The sequence below is a fragment of the Petromyzon marinus genome, chromosome 52 (assembly GCF_048934315.1).
Source record: "Petromyzon marinus isolate PM22_M1 ecotype Great Lakes invasive population chromosome 52, UKy_Petmar_22M1.pri1.0, whole genome shotgun sequence".
NCBI classification, from domain to species: Eukaryota; Metazoa; Chordata; class Hyperoartia; order Petromyzontiformes; family Petromyzontidae; genus Petromyzon; species Petromyzon marinus.
Genome location: NC_133718.1, coordinates 7,445,758 through 7,462,096, shown reverse-complemented (window position 1 = coordinate 7,462,096; position 16,339 = coordinate 7,445,758). Strand labels below are relative to the sequence as shown.

Genomic DNA, 16,339 nt, shown 5'->3' with positions numbered 1-16,339 from the left:
GCGCACGAACAAACACGCTCACGAGTTTCTCTCGCTTTGTATGGTAGTGGATGCGTAAAAAAAAAATAGGGTGGGGGGGGGGATGCACAAAGCGAACCGCACGAGACAGCTGCCTGCCGAGTATAGCGCACACAGTACTATGTATGATGGACACAAATTTAACAATCATTGGAAGGATGTTATTAACCAGGTAATGCCTGAACTGGTTGTGGTTGTTTCCATCGTACCTACCGGTGGTTTACGAGTAAACATTCCCCCCCCCTCCCCCCGTGTCCCACACTCAGCTTCCCACTTCTAGCCCTGCCCACTCCCCCCCCCCCTCTCACGCAGCCCCCCCCCTCTCTCTCCCCCCTTGCTTCACCCTTTTCTTGCTGTGGTTGTTCCACCTGATGAAGATTGCCTGTGTTGCGATCGAAACGTCGTGATTTGTTTTTACATTTTATTTCTACCTACGTGACTTTACCGAAAGAACCAAAGAGTAGTACTATGTATGTTGAACTTCTTTCGCACCGTACGTAGCCAACCGTGCCAATCGGAGGTGCGGGGGAAGGACAAACTAAATTAAACACGAAAGTTGTCCCACGTCCGACCGCATAGCTGCAGATCGGCTGATTTCAAACCGCATAACCGTACCGACATAAAGCGTGAGAAACCTGTACACACTATGCGACCCGAGTTCATTCCCCCAGCCACGGACAACATCAGTGGCAAGCAGTACCTGAACCTATCCTGACCAAATCCTGGGCCTCCCCTCAGTCGACTCAGCCTCAACTGAGTACCTGGTTTGCGGTGGGTAAACATCAGCACTGGGGAAGACAAAGGCGGTCGGGGCGTGGTTCCTGCCAAACCTGTACGGTATCCCGAAGTCACCAAAACTCGCTGCTGCAACGTCGACCTCTGGGCAGCAAAGCAATTGAGGTCAGGACGAACTTCAAAGGTCGACTGCGTGAGGTCTGAACACTGCCGCTGTGCTGACTTGCGAGCGGAGTGTTCAGAACTCATGAATGAGACCACGCCGCGTGCACAACAGCACTCGGTGGCGGGGGGGGGGACGGCTGTGGATGATTTTCTTTTCTGGAAGATTTGCTGGTTTATCCCAGGATGTTTCTGTTGCGTGTCGTCGCTTTAAGATGTTTCTCTGTTCACATTTTGTTTGTTGCGGTTGCACCCGACTCATGAGCCGCATGGCTCACAGGGCTATACCAAGTAAATGAAAGTTGAGCTGCGTTGCGTTCCAGGCTTCCCCTCCCACCCCTCCACGCTGGAGCCCTGCCCGCACTCTCCGCGACGCGCCGACGACGACGACGACGACGTCACCGCCGCGTTCCTGTGACGTGGTGGTGACGCGCCAACTGCGTCACAAATCAAACAACACGTGGCCGAGTCCTTGCACACACGATGCCTCTCTCTCTCTCTCTCACTCCTACGGTGATGGTGAGTTTGACGCAAAGCCTCGCTTAAACTCGTTTGCTGTGGCTCCGCATGTCTCGTTAAATGTACGCATTACGTTTAGCACTCCCAGTGTATTTAAATAATCAAGGAAAAGCAATGCTTTCTCGTATCAACAATGCGACCTGCAATTACTTTCAAATATAATGATTGGCATTACACGCACCATAGCTTATTTTACATTTCTTATTTTATATTAAGGGAATTTATGGAGCAGAATTAACAATAGTACGGATGAATGTGATGGTGGAGACGAGGTGAATGAAACAGATGAGAGGAAGCAATGGGGGGCAAATCTGTGATGCGTGAATTCGGTGAAGGTGAAATTATTGACAGTAAATGATGATGATGATGATCAGATTGAACAGATGTATTGTACACGTTACTCCCATTGATATTATTTAACACTGGAAACAATGCAAGTCAAACGATTAGCTGGGTGGAGTGACTGGGAAATCACGTCTATAAAATGTCTCTGTTGTTGTTGTTCTATGAGCCCGCTGTACACTCTCTTCCGTTGGGACTTCCTTGCTCACGTTGTATCACAAAAACACGATCTTTTTCTCTCCCACACACGCTAATAAATCATGTTGCCACGAAAGGTTACACACTGGAACAATTGCACGCACTCGCACATTCGGACAAATAAAGGTACGCACATTTACACTCGCGTGTTACTTTAATAAACATCGATGCTATAAATATACATTATTCAGCTGCAGACCAGCTGAAGCACATGAGCGATGACGTCACGGCGGCCATGTTGCATGGGAACTTTACGACGGCCATGTTGCATGGGGGTGGGGGGGGTGTCTTCCTGGCAGCTGATTGGCTGGTGCAGTGGGAGCGCTGACATAATCCCTAGCAACCACTGCCGCGTGCCCAGCGTTGTGGTCTCGGGGCGCTTGTCTTAATCATGGATGGCTGAAACCTGAATCGAACCCAAGAATTCTCAAACTGGGCCCAAATGCGACCGGCAACTTCAAGCTCATCCAACCTCGTGGCCACAGAAAGCATAACATTCGCAAATGGCCCAGAAACAATTTTTGTATCTGTTACCGCCACCATCTCAGTCGTACTAATTAGGTAATGGAGGGGGGTTATTTTTCACTTGGCAAACGCTTTATTTCTACAGTTATCATGTTCAGTAAAGGTGCATCCTAACAATTTTTCGTCCTATTGTCATGACAGGCTGGTTTTATTAGACAACGTCAAGATGTGTTACGGCGTGTTGATGTGTGGTTACGGGCTCGTGGGTATCTGTCCTGCGGTGAGGAAAGAGGCTCTCCCTTCCCCGTGATCTTGACATACCAGAGGTACCTTTGTGTATCTGACATCACCACGGTGGTGCCCCTCCGCAGCCGGAGTCCGCATTGGCCACGCCGCGGCTGATGGAAGGAGCACCGCTCCATGCGGAACACTGTGATTTGTTGCCTGCTTTAGCGATACAACAACACAATCACAAGTCTTCCACATGGCCCACAGCTCCGCCTTCTTTCCACCCGTGATCGCCAGTTTCGTCACCTCGCTCCAGTGGGTCGAAGATCTTTCCCTGTTGTTCCGGGGGGTCCAATAAAGGAAGTTATTACGGGGTCGCCCATAAATGATGTCACGCGATTTTGGACGATTTTTGACCCCTCCCCCTCGTCACACGGCGTCACAAGAAGTCAGACCCCCCCCCCTCAAATATGACGTCACAAAGCTCTGCCCCCCCCCCCCCAAAAAAAATATATAAAACATGCTTTAAATCGCTTTAAACTATTGTCATTGTAGTGCATATTTCATGTGGCGCTGCACTCTGATGTTGTAGGAGAAAAATATTTATTAAAGAGTCTATTTAATTAAGTAGAACGTGTTGTCTACATTTAATTAAAGTTGCGCATTTTGATGTGACGTCACATTTCTCAAACCCCCCCCCCTCGTCACACATCGTCACAAATGTCTGACCCCCCCCCCCCCCAGGTGCGTGACGTCATTTATGGACGGCCCCTAACTGCTCTTACCGTATTGACTTCCGAGACGTCTGCCCGGCGTGCAAGAGTAGGCCACAATTACCCTCGAAATGGGGGCTTGTAGAGCTGCATCTAGTGCAGGCCCTATCGCCAGCAGTCGCGAAAACAGGCAATTGCAGGGCTGCGCTTTAGCACGTATACCGTATTCTCCGGATTATAAACCGCACACTTCCCCCCCCCCTCTCCACCCCACAATATTTTTGAGTAAACGTCGGCGTTGTCTTTTATCGCCCAGTGTTGGTATGTGTGTGACCGATTTGTATCGCGTAGTTTCTTGGCACCAAGGGGCGCCGCAGTGGCGAGATGTTAACTACCTCGCCTGGTATGCATGAGGTCGTGGGCTCGATCCCGAGGAACGTCGTCGTACGTTGATGTTAAATTCGGTCGTGCAAAATCTTCAGCTACCCTGTGAGCTGTAGTTGTATCGGCCAGAATTTTATCAACACATTGGCAATGTATACATACTGCAGCAATGTATTTGTGCACGTGACAAGCCCGTGATGTGGTGGAGGGGTTAACGACAAAAAGTTTGGCATAAAATCACTACCAAATGTCCCTTTCCCTAACACGTGAATAGACAGTTGTTCTTGCTGAAGAAACATACGCTGTAATTTTCACAATTGACAACCTTTGTTTTAATTTTCGCCGACGCAGCGACTTCCCAACAGTGCCGTATCCTCTTGATTATAAAGACAGCCACATGTTTTCCCCCAACTCTCTAGATATATTGTCTTTCTCTACGTTTTACCTCCTCGTGTCCGGCTTGCATGGGATATCATATTTCTCAAATCGTTTTTTTTATATTTCTCAAAACGACCGCAACGTTCTGAGTGCGTCTTAATTTCCGAGTCGTGGCTGTTATCCAGAGAATACGGTAATTCAGTTCTCAAACTGACTTTATGCCCCGTTTCCATTAAAAATTAAATAACTTTCACTTTCACGCTATCGTTTGTCTTCAAGATCTTGCAATGGCGAAACCTGACGCTTGCTTTACCATAGCTATTATTTCTCATAAACATTTAGCATTGATTTTCTCGCATGATTTTCCTTACTACCCTAAAAATCCTTCCTGCAAATACACATCCATCACTTTCTGTAACTCATGAGACAACCCATCAAGATAGGAGGATGCCAAAGGTTGTAAAAAAATACAAATAAAACAACAGGCGAAGGTGTGCTGCTCACAAGACGCAAAATATCACGATTCTTATGAGGCCTTGTAATGTTATCTATTTTGAGTTTGTAGTTTAGGCAAGGTTGATAATTGTATAGTAATAGGTTTTACCCTTTTAACTGGCACAAAAACTGAGACCTTTATTCAAGGCATCATGTTTGCAATAACCACAACACAAGCAGTCAAAATGCAAACAAAAAGAGACAACTCTGATAATAATATGCACTGTCCTTGAATTTGATTGGTCCACACCCGAGACGGCTTTTCTTAGAGCCTAGTCTCCACTGGTGTTGGACCAGAAGACGCCAAAAGGCGTAAAGGTGTCAGTTTTTGTGCCAGTTAAAAGGGTAAAACCTATTACTATATCTTGTTACTGGCAAAGGAGGTCTCATAATGTAAAAGGTTGATAATTCTTACACATGCATTGTGGTTGTCACGTGACATGCGCGCAAGGCATATGAATTATAAACTCGTGCATTCCTCTCTGTTGTTCCCATGTCTGACTACGCAATCTTAGGAAAGGAATGAGTTACTCTATAAAATTACATTTTAGCCTTTGAATATGGGTTCATACAGAGAGTAATGGAAAGTTCATTGCATGATAGTGTAAACGACTTTTGAGTTGATATTACAACTTGTCAGGAAAGCGTTATAGGTGTAATCACGAAGAAGAGGATAATGTGATGGGACACGTGTGCAGGGTGGAGCAGGCTAGGGTAGGCAACTTGGAGGTTGGAAATAGGAGGAGGTAGTGATGGGTGAGACACGTGGTGCAGGTGGTGGACGGCAGGACACCGAGACGGGCATTGGAGTGGCTGGCGACCATGGAGATTTAACCAATTGAGGCCCTGAGCAAAAATGTATATCTTCCTCCCTCCATCCCTCCCTCCCTCCCTCACCCCGATGTGAATGTGTGTACCTACGAACTCATAGTGAGATAACAGGAGGTACAGATGAGGCAGCGATTCAAACAACGCTCAAATGCGTGTGAAAGCTCACAGCCATTTGTGCATCACAACAAAACCCATCAGCATTTCCTGCGGAAGTGCACTGTGGTTCTCACATCTTAGATCATCGTCAAAATAAATGTGATTAAACGTTATGCGGTGACTGGTCCAGAGTCGTCTCACTGCTGCTGCTGTTGTCAGTCGCTCACTTTGGCTCGGATTGATGTAGGTGACGATTTAAGACAAGGGGGTCCACAATGCACCGCACCTGCGCTTAGCGCGGTTGGCTACGTACGGTGTTGTTTGAAACTGGCGCCACGACTTGGAATTCGCATGTTCACCCCGTGGTCGCGTGGAGTATTTGGCTGCTATTAATGTCCACGTGATAATAAGTCCACTTCGTTGAGCTATCATTGTTTATGGCTAGGTCGCTTCTGAAAAAGAGCTATATAGCTCAGTGGTAGAATAAAAAAAATAGTTTATTATTGTGTTCCTGTGAGATGTCTCGTTATTTACATATTCTGAGCTGTGGACCCACTGAATGTCCGTTCGCGTGTGCACGGACCAATACAAACGCTGGCCACGGTAAGTGGCACTCTTCAATCGCCGTTCGCAGCGGCGCTAATAGCGGCTGCTAGTCTACTGCACAGGTGCACCCCACTGGCTCCGCAGCTTTTGTCGCAGTGGGGACCCCGAGTCTGGGGGGGGGGGGCTAAAAGCATGGCCATTAATGAATCTGCCGTCCACGTGTGGGTGGCTGGCTGAGATTGTGCCCGCGGAGCTCGATGATAATTGGAAATTAATTAGGGGGCTCTGCTTTTGTTAATTGGATGAGTGGATGGCGCTGTTTGTGTGTCAAAGAATTACCCTTTCCGGAACCGCGCCACTCGTAAAATGCTTGTTGTTGATACACACGGGCGGGGCTTCAATTTCTCACTCGATGTTTTCCGGAACGCTGCGAAGCCGGCACGGAGTCAGGATTATGGGCGTAAGGAACTGCCACCAGAGCAGGGGTCGGCAAGTAAAAGATCAAGAACAAAACAAATTAACTCCATTATGTCAAGAGCCCCAATGCGCGTGAACAACATCACGAAGCAGTCCGGAAAGAGCCGCATTCGGCTCCGTAGCCGCAGGTTGCCGACTCATGCCCTAGAGTGTACGAGGTAATGCCATATTTTATTAACATTACAATCCTATATTATTGTACCCCACATTCCTACAATGCCATGATCAGATGTATAAAACAAGGCGAGACGAGTGTGGATGGGTGCCAATAGAATTTCCGTCGCGAACAATGTTCGCGACTGTTCGGGCTGAAATTCAGCACCACCAGTGCAGGGACAGCACAGCCGTATACACCCTGCCATTTGCTGACACCTGTGTAATGCATATTACATATCCATATATGTGCACCTATAACTCTATGAATAGGATTATATATTTTTTTTAAAGGACAATTTAATGTGAGATGGATTGGGCATTCCAGACTCATTCTGAAATGAGGCGCTGGCGAAGGGGACGCTGGGTGCTGTATTTCTTGCAAACACGCTCGTTACTCACCGCGCCGCTCGCGGATTTCACACACGTTGCCAAGTCAGAACGCTGCGCTCTTACCGAGACTAATAGCGGATTATATAAAACGCACTCCTTTCCTACTCTACATGTTGTAACTTCACATACATTGTGTATCCGTGTTACCCGCTGTTTCGGGACGTCATACTTCCTGGAAAAATGTATGGTTTAAAAAAAAAAGTAATCTGAAAGATGAAAACTGAAAGATTAATTTCTGCGTCTTCCTTCATGGAGTATGTGCATGAGATCAAGTCTCAAACTATAGCTGGCTAATTATGTATCTCCTCCCTGTCCGTTTACGAGTGTCCTTATTTTTCAAAATAGTATTATTTTCATGTTTTTGCTGACTACCAACTCTTCAGATTTTTGCATGATGACTACGCCTGTTTACCCAGGAAAGCCTCACTGAGTTTTAATTTAATTAACTTCAGGAGGATCTTGCTAAGTTTTCGCAGTAGGGGACGTTGTTGCTCTGTATTATCCTCATCGATAAATTTGCGAGTGCATTTGTTTCAGCATTGTGATGTGTTTTGGCCAATATCATGCAATTACAATGCATCGTTTGTTTGTTTATCAGCTACAGGAGGAAACTCCATGCAGAACATGGGGATGCGTTTCTTCCTTCTGACATCAGCAAGAAACTGAAGCTATACACTCTTTAATCTAGATTGACAACTCGTTTCTTTACAATTGTTTTTTGGTATGTTGAGTTTGTTGTCCTTCCCCCGCACCTCCGATGAGCATGGTTGGCTACGTACGGTGCGAAAGAAGTTCAATATGAATACGTACATACATAATATGCAAACAGAAAGTTGCCCGAGCCAGGAATGGAACTGAGATGTGGTGCTTGCACAAGTGTTAGCACTGCACCAGCCTGCCACCCTATGATGTGGATCGTATATTTGTTTCGTGCTTAGACTACGCCAATGCAGAACTTCATGGTCAACCGTGCCCTATACGGAGTGAAACCATTCGGCCTTCGGTTCGTACTGAATTTTTTTACGGGCCAAAAATCTATATTTTTTTACTTGTAACAATTTAACAAAATGTACTTTACCAGGTAAGGCCCACTTAGCTACTGTATATCGGGCTTTTTCAGAAGCTGCCTGGCCACAAATGATAGCTCAACGAAGTGGCTCCTCACCATCATCATCATCACGTGAACATTTATAGCAGCAGCAGCCACATCCTCGCAATTGTCAAAGTTTTGAGCATCGGCTCGACTATATTTTGCGCCGAATGTCATCTCCTTTCCTGCCCCCGCTTCTGGTACCACGGCGAGCATGACGTACGCCAGTGGCTTGCTCCATGGAGACCGTGTCTTCAAGAGCTCCATGGAAACCGTGTCTTCAAGTGCTCCATGGAGACCGTGTCTTCAAGTGCCCCATGGAGACCGTGTCTTCAAGTGCTCCATGGAGACCGTGTCTTCAAGAGCTCCATGGGGACCGTGTCTTCAAGTGCTCCATGGAGACCGTGTCTTCAAGTGTTCCATGGAGACCGTGTCTTCAAGTGCTCCATGGAGACCGTGTCTTCAAGTGCTCCATGGAGACCGTGTCTTCAAGAGCTCCATGGAGACCGTGTCTTCAAGAGCTCCATGGAGACCGTGTCTTCAAGTGCTCCATGGAGACCGTGTCTTCAAGTGCTCCATGGAGACCGTGTCTTCAAGAGCTCCATGGAGACCGTGTCTTCAAGTGCTCCATGGAGGCCGTGTCTTCAAGAGCTCCATGGAGACCGTGTCTTCAAGTGCTCCATGGAGGCCGTGTCTTCAAGAGCTCCATGGAGACCGTGTCTTCAAGTGCTCCATGGAGGCCGTGTCTTCAAGAGCTCCATGGAGACCGTGTCTTCAAGTGCTCCATGGAGGCCGTGTCTTCAAGTGCTCCATGGAGACCGTGTCTTCAAGAGCTCCATGGAGACCGTGTCTTCAAGTGCTCCATGGAGACCGTGTCTTCAAGAGCTCCATGGAGACCGTGTCTTCAAGTGCTCCATGGAGACCGTGTCTTCAAGTGCTCCATGGAGACCGTGTCTTCAAGAGCTCCATGGGGACCGTGTCTTCAAGTGCTCCATGGAGACCGTGTCTTCAAGTGCTCCATGGAGACCGTATCTTCAAGAGCTCCATGGAGACCGTGTCTTCAAGAGCTCCATGGAGGCCGTGTCTTCAAGTGCTCCATGGAGACCGTGTCTTCAAGTGCTCCATGGGGACCGTGTCTTCAAGTGCTCCATGGAGACCGTGTCTTCAAGAGCTCCATGGAGACCGTGTCTTCAAGTGCCCCATGGAGACCGTGTCTTCAAGTGCTCCATGGAGACCGTGTCTTCAAGAGCTCCATGGAGACCGTGTCTTCAAGAGCTCCATGGGGACCGTGTCTTCAAGAGCTCCATGGAGACCGTGTCTTCAAGAGCTCCATGGGGACCGTGTCTTCAAGTGCTCCATGGAGACCGTGTCTTCAAGTGCTCCATGGAGACCGTGTCTTCAAGAGCTCCATGGAGACCGTGTCTTCAAGTGCTCCATGGAGGCCGTGTCTTCAAGAGCTCCATGGAGACCGTGTCTTCAAGTGCTCCATGGAGGCCGTGTCTTCAAGTGCTCCATGGAGACCGTGTCTTCAAGAGCTCCATGGAGACCGTGTCTTCAAGTGCTCCATGGAGACCGTGTCTTCAAGAGCTCCATGGAGACCGTGTCTTCAAGTGCTCCATGGAGACCGTGTCTTCAAGTGCTCCATGGAGACCGTGTCTTCAAGAGCTCCATGGGGACCGTGTCTTCAAGTGCTCCATGGAGACCGTGTCTTCAAGTGCTCCATGGAGACCGTGTCTTCAAGAGCTCCATGGAGACCGTGTCTTCAAGAGCTCCATGGAGGCCGTGTCTTCAAGTGCTCCATGGAGACCGTGTCTTCAAGTGCTCCATGGGGACCGTGTCTTCAAGTGCTCCATGGAGACCGTGTCTTCAAGAGCTCCATGGAGACCGTGTCTTCAAGTGCCCCATGGAGACCGTGTCTTCAAGTGCTCCATGGAGACCGTGTCTTCAAGAGCTCCATGGAGACCGTGTCTTCAAGAGGTCCATGGGGACCGTGTCTTCAAGAGCTCCATGGAGACCGTGTCTTCAAGTGCTCCATGAAGACCGTGTCTTCAAGTGCTCCATGGAGACCGTGTCTTCAAGTGCTCCATGAAGACCGTGTCTTCAAGTGCCTCCATGGAGACCGTGTCTTCAAGTGCTCCATGGGGACCGTGTCTTCAAGTGCTCCATGGAGACCGTGTCTTCAAGTGCTCCATGGAGACCGTGTCTTCAAGAGCTCCATGGAGACCGTGTCTTCAAGTGCTCCATGGGGACCGTGTCTTCAAGAGCTCCATGGAGACCGTGTCTTCAAGAGCTCCATGGGGACCGTGTCTTCAAGTGCTCCATGGAGGCCGTGTCTTCAAGTGCTCCATGGAGACCGTGTCTTCAAGCGCTCCATGGGGACCGTGTCTTCAAGTGCCTCCATGGAGACCGTGTCTTCAAGTGCTCCATGAAGACCGTGTCTTCAAGTGCTCCATGGAGACCGTGTCTTCAAGTGCTCCATGGAGACCGTGTCTTCAAGAGCTCCATTGGGACCGTGTCTTCAAGTGCTCCATGGGGACCGTGTCTTCAAGAGCTCCATGGAGACCGTGTCTTCAAGAGCTCCATGGGGACCGTGTCTTCAAGTGCTCCATAGAGGCCGTGTCTTCAAGAGCTCCATGGAGACCGTGTCTTCAAGAGCTCCATGGAGGCCGTGTCTTCAAGTGCTCCATGGAGGCCGTGTCTTCAAGAGCTCCATGGGGACCGTGTCTTCAAGTGCTCCATGGGGACCGTGTCTTCAAGAGCTCCATGGGGACCGTGTCTTCAAGAGCTCCATGGAGGCCGTGTCTTCAAGTGCTCCATGGAGACCGTGTCTTCAAGTGCTCCATGGAGACCGTGTCTTCAAGTGCTCCATGGGGACCGTGTCTTCAAGAGCTCCATGGAGACCGTGTCTTCAAGTGCTCCATGGAGACCGTGTCTTCAAGTGCTCCATGGAGACCGTGTCTTCAAGTGCTCCATGGAGACCGTGTCTTCAAGAGCTCCATGGAGACCGTGTCTTCAAGTGCTCCATGGAGACCGTGTCTTCAAGAGCTCCATGGAGACCGTGTCTTCAAGTGCTCCATGGAGACCGTGTCTTCAAGAGCTCCATGGAGACCGTGTCTTCAAGTGCTCCATGGAGACCGTGTCTTCAAGAGCTCCATGGAGACCGTGTCTTCAAGAGCTCGCCATTGCAGGCGCGTGCGTGTGCGCGCGTGCGCTTGGGATTCAGGGCAAGAGCACACGCGGGCATTGTGTCGCGGTGTAAGAGCCCGCATTTATCACATTAGAAAACAAATTACCCCTCCTGTGTGATATATATGTTTTATATATATAGTGCGATAATTTAGTAAATGGAGGTAATTTTCAACAGCGGATTTATATATATATGGACGGCGAGGCGAGGGCGAACAACACGCGTTAACATTTCCGACTGATGCCGTGGGGTCTTTAACGTCTTGTCTCTCTCTCTCTTGTTTTGCGTGGTTGTTACTAAAGCAGCCACCGCCGCCGCTTTTGGTGTCAGTGCTCGCGGTACGTTGCGTGGGCGAGCGGGGGGGGGGGGTGCATTCTTCAATTCCTAGCAGGCATCACGGATAATAATAATAATATGAATTAAATAAACTGCGCGCAATTATTCCTTTTTTTTTGCGCGAAGCACAATAGGGGTAGGTGTCTCACAGACGGGTGCAGGTCCGCCAGGATTTAACAATCTTAGGCTATTTATATGATATTTGCTGCTGTAAATGTATACGTGATTTAACAATGTTAGGCGGCTTCTGAAAAAAAATTGCGCTTGTAACTCAGTAGGCTTTGCCTGGTGACATGGGAAAAAAAAATATGTTTTATTTGAGTATATTTCTTAAGTGATTTGTTCACCTTCCTTATACTTTGCATTCCGATCGTGTTATTGTATGGTTTGTTGTTGTAACGTTACGACTGGACATCTGGGAAAAGAGCTTTATAGCTCATCGGATTCCTCCAGTATCAATACAAATTATGATTCTGATCATACTTTGCGGTTTTATCCAACTAACAAGTGAATCGCGAGTGGCACAAATAATTATTGGGAAAGGATGTGGACGGAACGCCTGCACAGCAACTCTTTCGAATCAAGTCATGGATCTTTAACGTCTGAAATGAAGCATTGGGCGCCTGCATGGGTTCAGGGCCTATAGGTTTGTGGAAGGTATTCATGGTGCAGTGTGTAGGGTGTTCATGGTGCAGTGTGTAGTGTGTTCATGGTGCAGCGTGTAGGGTGTTCATGGTGCAGTGTGTAGGGTGTTCATGGTGCAGCGTGTAGGGTGTTCATGGTGCAGCTTGTAGGGTGTTCATGGTGCAGCGTGTAGGGTGTTCATGGTGCAGCTTGTAGGGTGTTCATGGTGCAGCGTGTAGGGTGTTCATGGTCCAGTGTGCAGGGTGTTCATAGTGCAGCGTGTAGGGTGTTCATGGTGCAGCGTGTAGGGTGTTCATGGTGCAGCGTGTTCATGGTGCAGTGTGTAAGGTGTTCATGGTGCAGCGTGTAGGGTGTTCATGGTGCAGCGTGTTCATGGTGCATTGTGCAGGGTGTTCATGGTACAGTGTGTAGGGTGTTCATGGTGCAGCGTGTAGGGTGTTCATGGTGCAGCGTGTAGGGTGTTCATGGTGCAGCGTGTAGGGTGTTCATGGTGCAGTGTGTAGGGTGTTCATTGTGCAGTGTGCAGGGTGTTCATGGTACAGTGTGTAGGGTGTTCATGGTGCAGCGTGTAGGGTGTTCATGGTGCAGCGTGTAGGGTGTTCATGGTGCAGCGTGTAGGGTGTTCATGGTGCAGCGTGCAGGGTGTTCATGGTGCAGCATGTAGGGTGTTCATGGTGCAGCGTGTAGGGTGTTCATGGTGCAGCGTGTAGGGTGTTCATGGTGCAGCGTGTAGGGTGTTCATGGTGCAGCACGTATAGTGTTAATTTACTAAATATACAATAACTCTACTGCACGCTCGCCTAGACAGCGGTGACAATTATAATCGTCAATAATAATTATAACTTAATCGAGCGACACAGCATACGCTGTTGTTATAGATGCGTCATGCAAGGCAACGTGACAATGTTGTACCTCCGTTGTGTATAACCGTGAATTATGGCAGTGGTGAGTCTATGAACAGTGTGAGTCTATGGGCAGTGTTGAGTCTATTGGCAGTGTTGAGTCTATGGATAGTGTTGAGTCTATGGGCAGTGGTGAGTCTATGGGCAGTGGTGAGTCTATGGGCGGTGTTGAGTCTATGAACAGTGGTGAGTCTATGGGCGGTGTTGAGTCTATGAGCAGGGTTGAGTCTATGGGCAGTGTTGAGTCTATGGGCGGTGGTGAGTCTATGGGCGGCGTTGAGTCTATGGGCAGTGTTGAGTCTATGGGCAGTGCTGAGTCTATTGGCAGTGTTGAGTCTATGGGCATTGTTGAGTCTATGGGCAGTGTTGAGTCTATGGGTAGTGTTGAGTCTATGGGCGGTGTTGAGTCTATGGGCGGTGTTGAGTCTATGGGCGGTGTTGAGTCTATGGGCGGTGTTGAGTCTATGGGCGGTGTTGAGTCTATGGGCAGTACTGAGTCTATGGGCAGTGCTGAGTCTATTGGCAGTGTTGAGTCTATTGGCAGTGTTGAGTCTATGGGTAGTGTTGAGTCTATGGCGGTGTTGAGTCTATGGGTAGTGTTGAGTCTATGGCGGTGTTGAGTCTGTGGGCAGTGTTGAGTCTATGGCGGTGTTGAGTCTATGGTGCAGTGATGAGTCTATGGGCAGTGTTGAGTCTATGGGCAATGTTGAGTCTATGGCAGTGGTGAGTCTATGGGCAGTGTAGAGTCTATGGGCAGTGTTGAGTCTATGGTACAGTGTTGAGTCTATGGGTGGTGTTGAGTCTATGGCAGTGGTGAGTCTATGGGCAGTGTTGAGTCTATGGGCAGGGTTGAGTCTATGGGCAGTGTTGAGTCTATGGGTAGTGTTGAGTCTATGGGCAGTGTTGAGTCTTTGGACAGTGTTGAGTCTATAGGCAGTGTTGAGTCTATGGACAATGTTCAGTCTATAGTGCAGTGTTGAGTCTATGGGTAGTGTTGAGTCTAGGGGTAGTGTTGAGTCTATGGACAGTGTTGAGTCTTTGAGCAGTGTTGAGTCTATGAGCAGGGTTGAGTCTATTGACAGTGTTGAGTCTATGGGCAGTGTTGAGTCTATGAGCAGGGTTGAGTCTATGGGCAGTGTTGAGTCTATGGGCAGTGTTGAGTCTATGGACAATGTTCAGTCTATAGTGCAGTGTTGAGTCTATGGGTAGTGTTGAGTCTAGGGGTAGTGTTGAGTCTATGGACAGTGTTGAGTCTATGAGCAGTGTTGAGTCTATGGGTAGTTTCGATTTAAAGCTTTCGTGACTGCAATGATTCATCTTCTTTGGTTCTTTCGGTAAAGTCACGTAGAATGAGAATAAAATAATAAATTGATAAAATAAAATAACACAATAATATTCTCACGACGTTTCGGCCACAACACAAGCGGCCTTCATCAGGTGAAGGGGCGAGACTGTCTGGTAGGACAGCGCTGGAGTGAAAGAGCCACGTTCAGATCACGGCCTTTAAGCCTCAAATTTCAGCACCACGGATAGCTACGGGCCCCGTTCAGACGGACGAGTTCGTCCATGGTCGGAACAGAGGAGGGGGAGAGAGACAGCTGCGAGGCCCTAGTATACTCCATGTTGTAAAACTATACCATTAACCGTGGTGTGAGAGGTATTAAGAGGCAATGCTGGCGAAAGAGCTGCGGTCTGAAGGCCATCGTAAAAATACAATTAATTAAGAACAGAAATGATTTAAAACATCTTTCCAGTAGTTACTAAGCCTGAATCCATCTTCTCGGTTGAAATTGTCTCTGTGCTTGTATATGTGAATGGCCTCATGAACGAATCTCTCATGGTAGCCGGTTGGTTTGCAAATGGGTAGTGTTGAGTCTAGGGGTAGTGTTGAGTCTATGGGCAGTATTGAGTCTATGGGTAGTGTTGAGTCTATGGGCAGTGTTGAGTCTATGGGCAGTGTTGAGTCTATGAGCAGGGTTGAGTCTATGGACAGTGTTGAGTCTATGGGCAGTGTTGAGTCTATGGGCAGTGTTGAGTCTATGGGCAGGGTTGAGTCTATGGGCAGTGTTGAGTCTATTGGCAGTGCTTTAGTCTATAATAATAATAATAATTTACATTTATTTGTAAGGCGCTTTCCAGAATGAGACACTATAAATAGAATAAACTGACTTAAGAATTTGTGGTTTGAACACGACACTTACTAGTGTCCACATTATGGGATAAACGGATTCTCAGTGGGTAACGCACTACACGTGGCTCCAAAAGTTAAACGTCTCCTCCAGCCAGAAGAGCAGAACCCTCTGCAGTGCTGTGCGGGTTAAATATATAGCGTTCGGGAAATTATTTCGGAGTTAAGACATATTTGTGAAAAGTGCGTGCGGTTATTAATCATGTGTGTACCGCAATCGAAAAACGTCGAAATTAATGTACATTATATATACATACACTGGAATGAATACGGTGCAGTTAATGCTTATTACAATAATTTATAAACATCTGTAAACTTACTGCTGGCCGAAGGCATCTCTCCCCTGTGTTGTGTTGGCTGCAGTTTGACCATACTTCACCACGCTGGTCAAAGCCGCTTGGTAAATGGCATATATATGATACAGTATATGATTACACATTACCGGTGATTTGCATATACTGTATCATACACTTTATGAAATGAAACAACAGATCCGTAAATGACCTAGAACAAGAGATGTGATAGCATGGCACGTGTTGTCTGCGGATGTGATCATTAAAATAGCAGTCGCTCACTGTAGGTGCAGAACAATGGACCAGGAGCACACGTGTTGGGAACAATACGGCACGCATTTATGTTAAGATACTACACAGAGTTGCGATGTACATACGTGGGATAACGCAACTATGCAGACAATTATCCTCCTTCACACATCCGTCCCTCCACATAGGGACATTTATAAGTGTTCATATTGTACACATCCCATCATACTCTACGCATCCCATCATATTGTACACGTCCCATCATATTGTTCACATCCCATCATACTCTACACATCCCATCATACTCTACGCATCC

The 16,339-nt window shown here is 48.0% G+C and overlaps 1 long non-coding RNA gene across 2 annotated transcripts in view; it reads right to left on the bottom strand.

Annotated features, from left to right (window-relative positions):
- The window catches only part of LOC116953487 (uncharacterized), a 28,412-nt gene that overhangs the window by 2,646 nt on the left and 9,427 nt on the right, over positions 1 to 16,339 (bottom strand). The window lies entirely within an intron of this gene.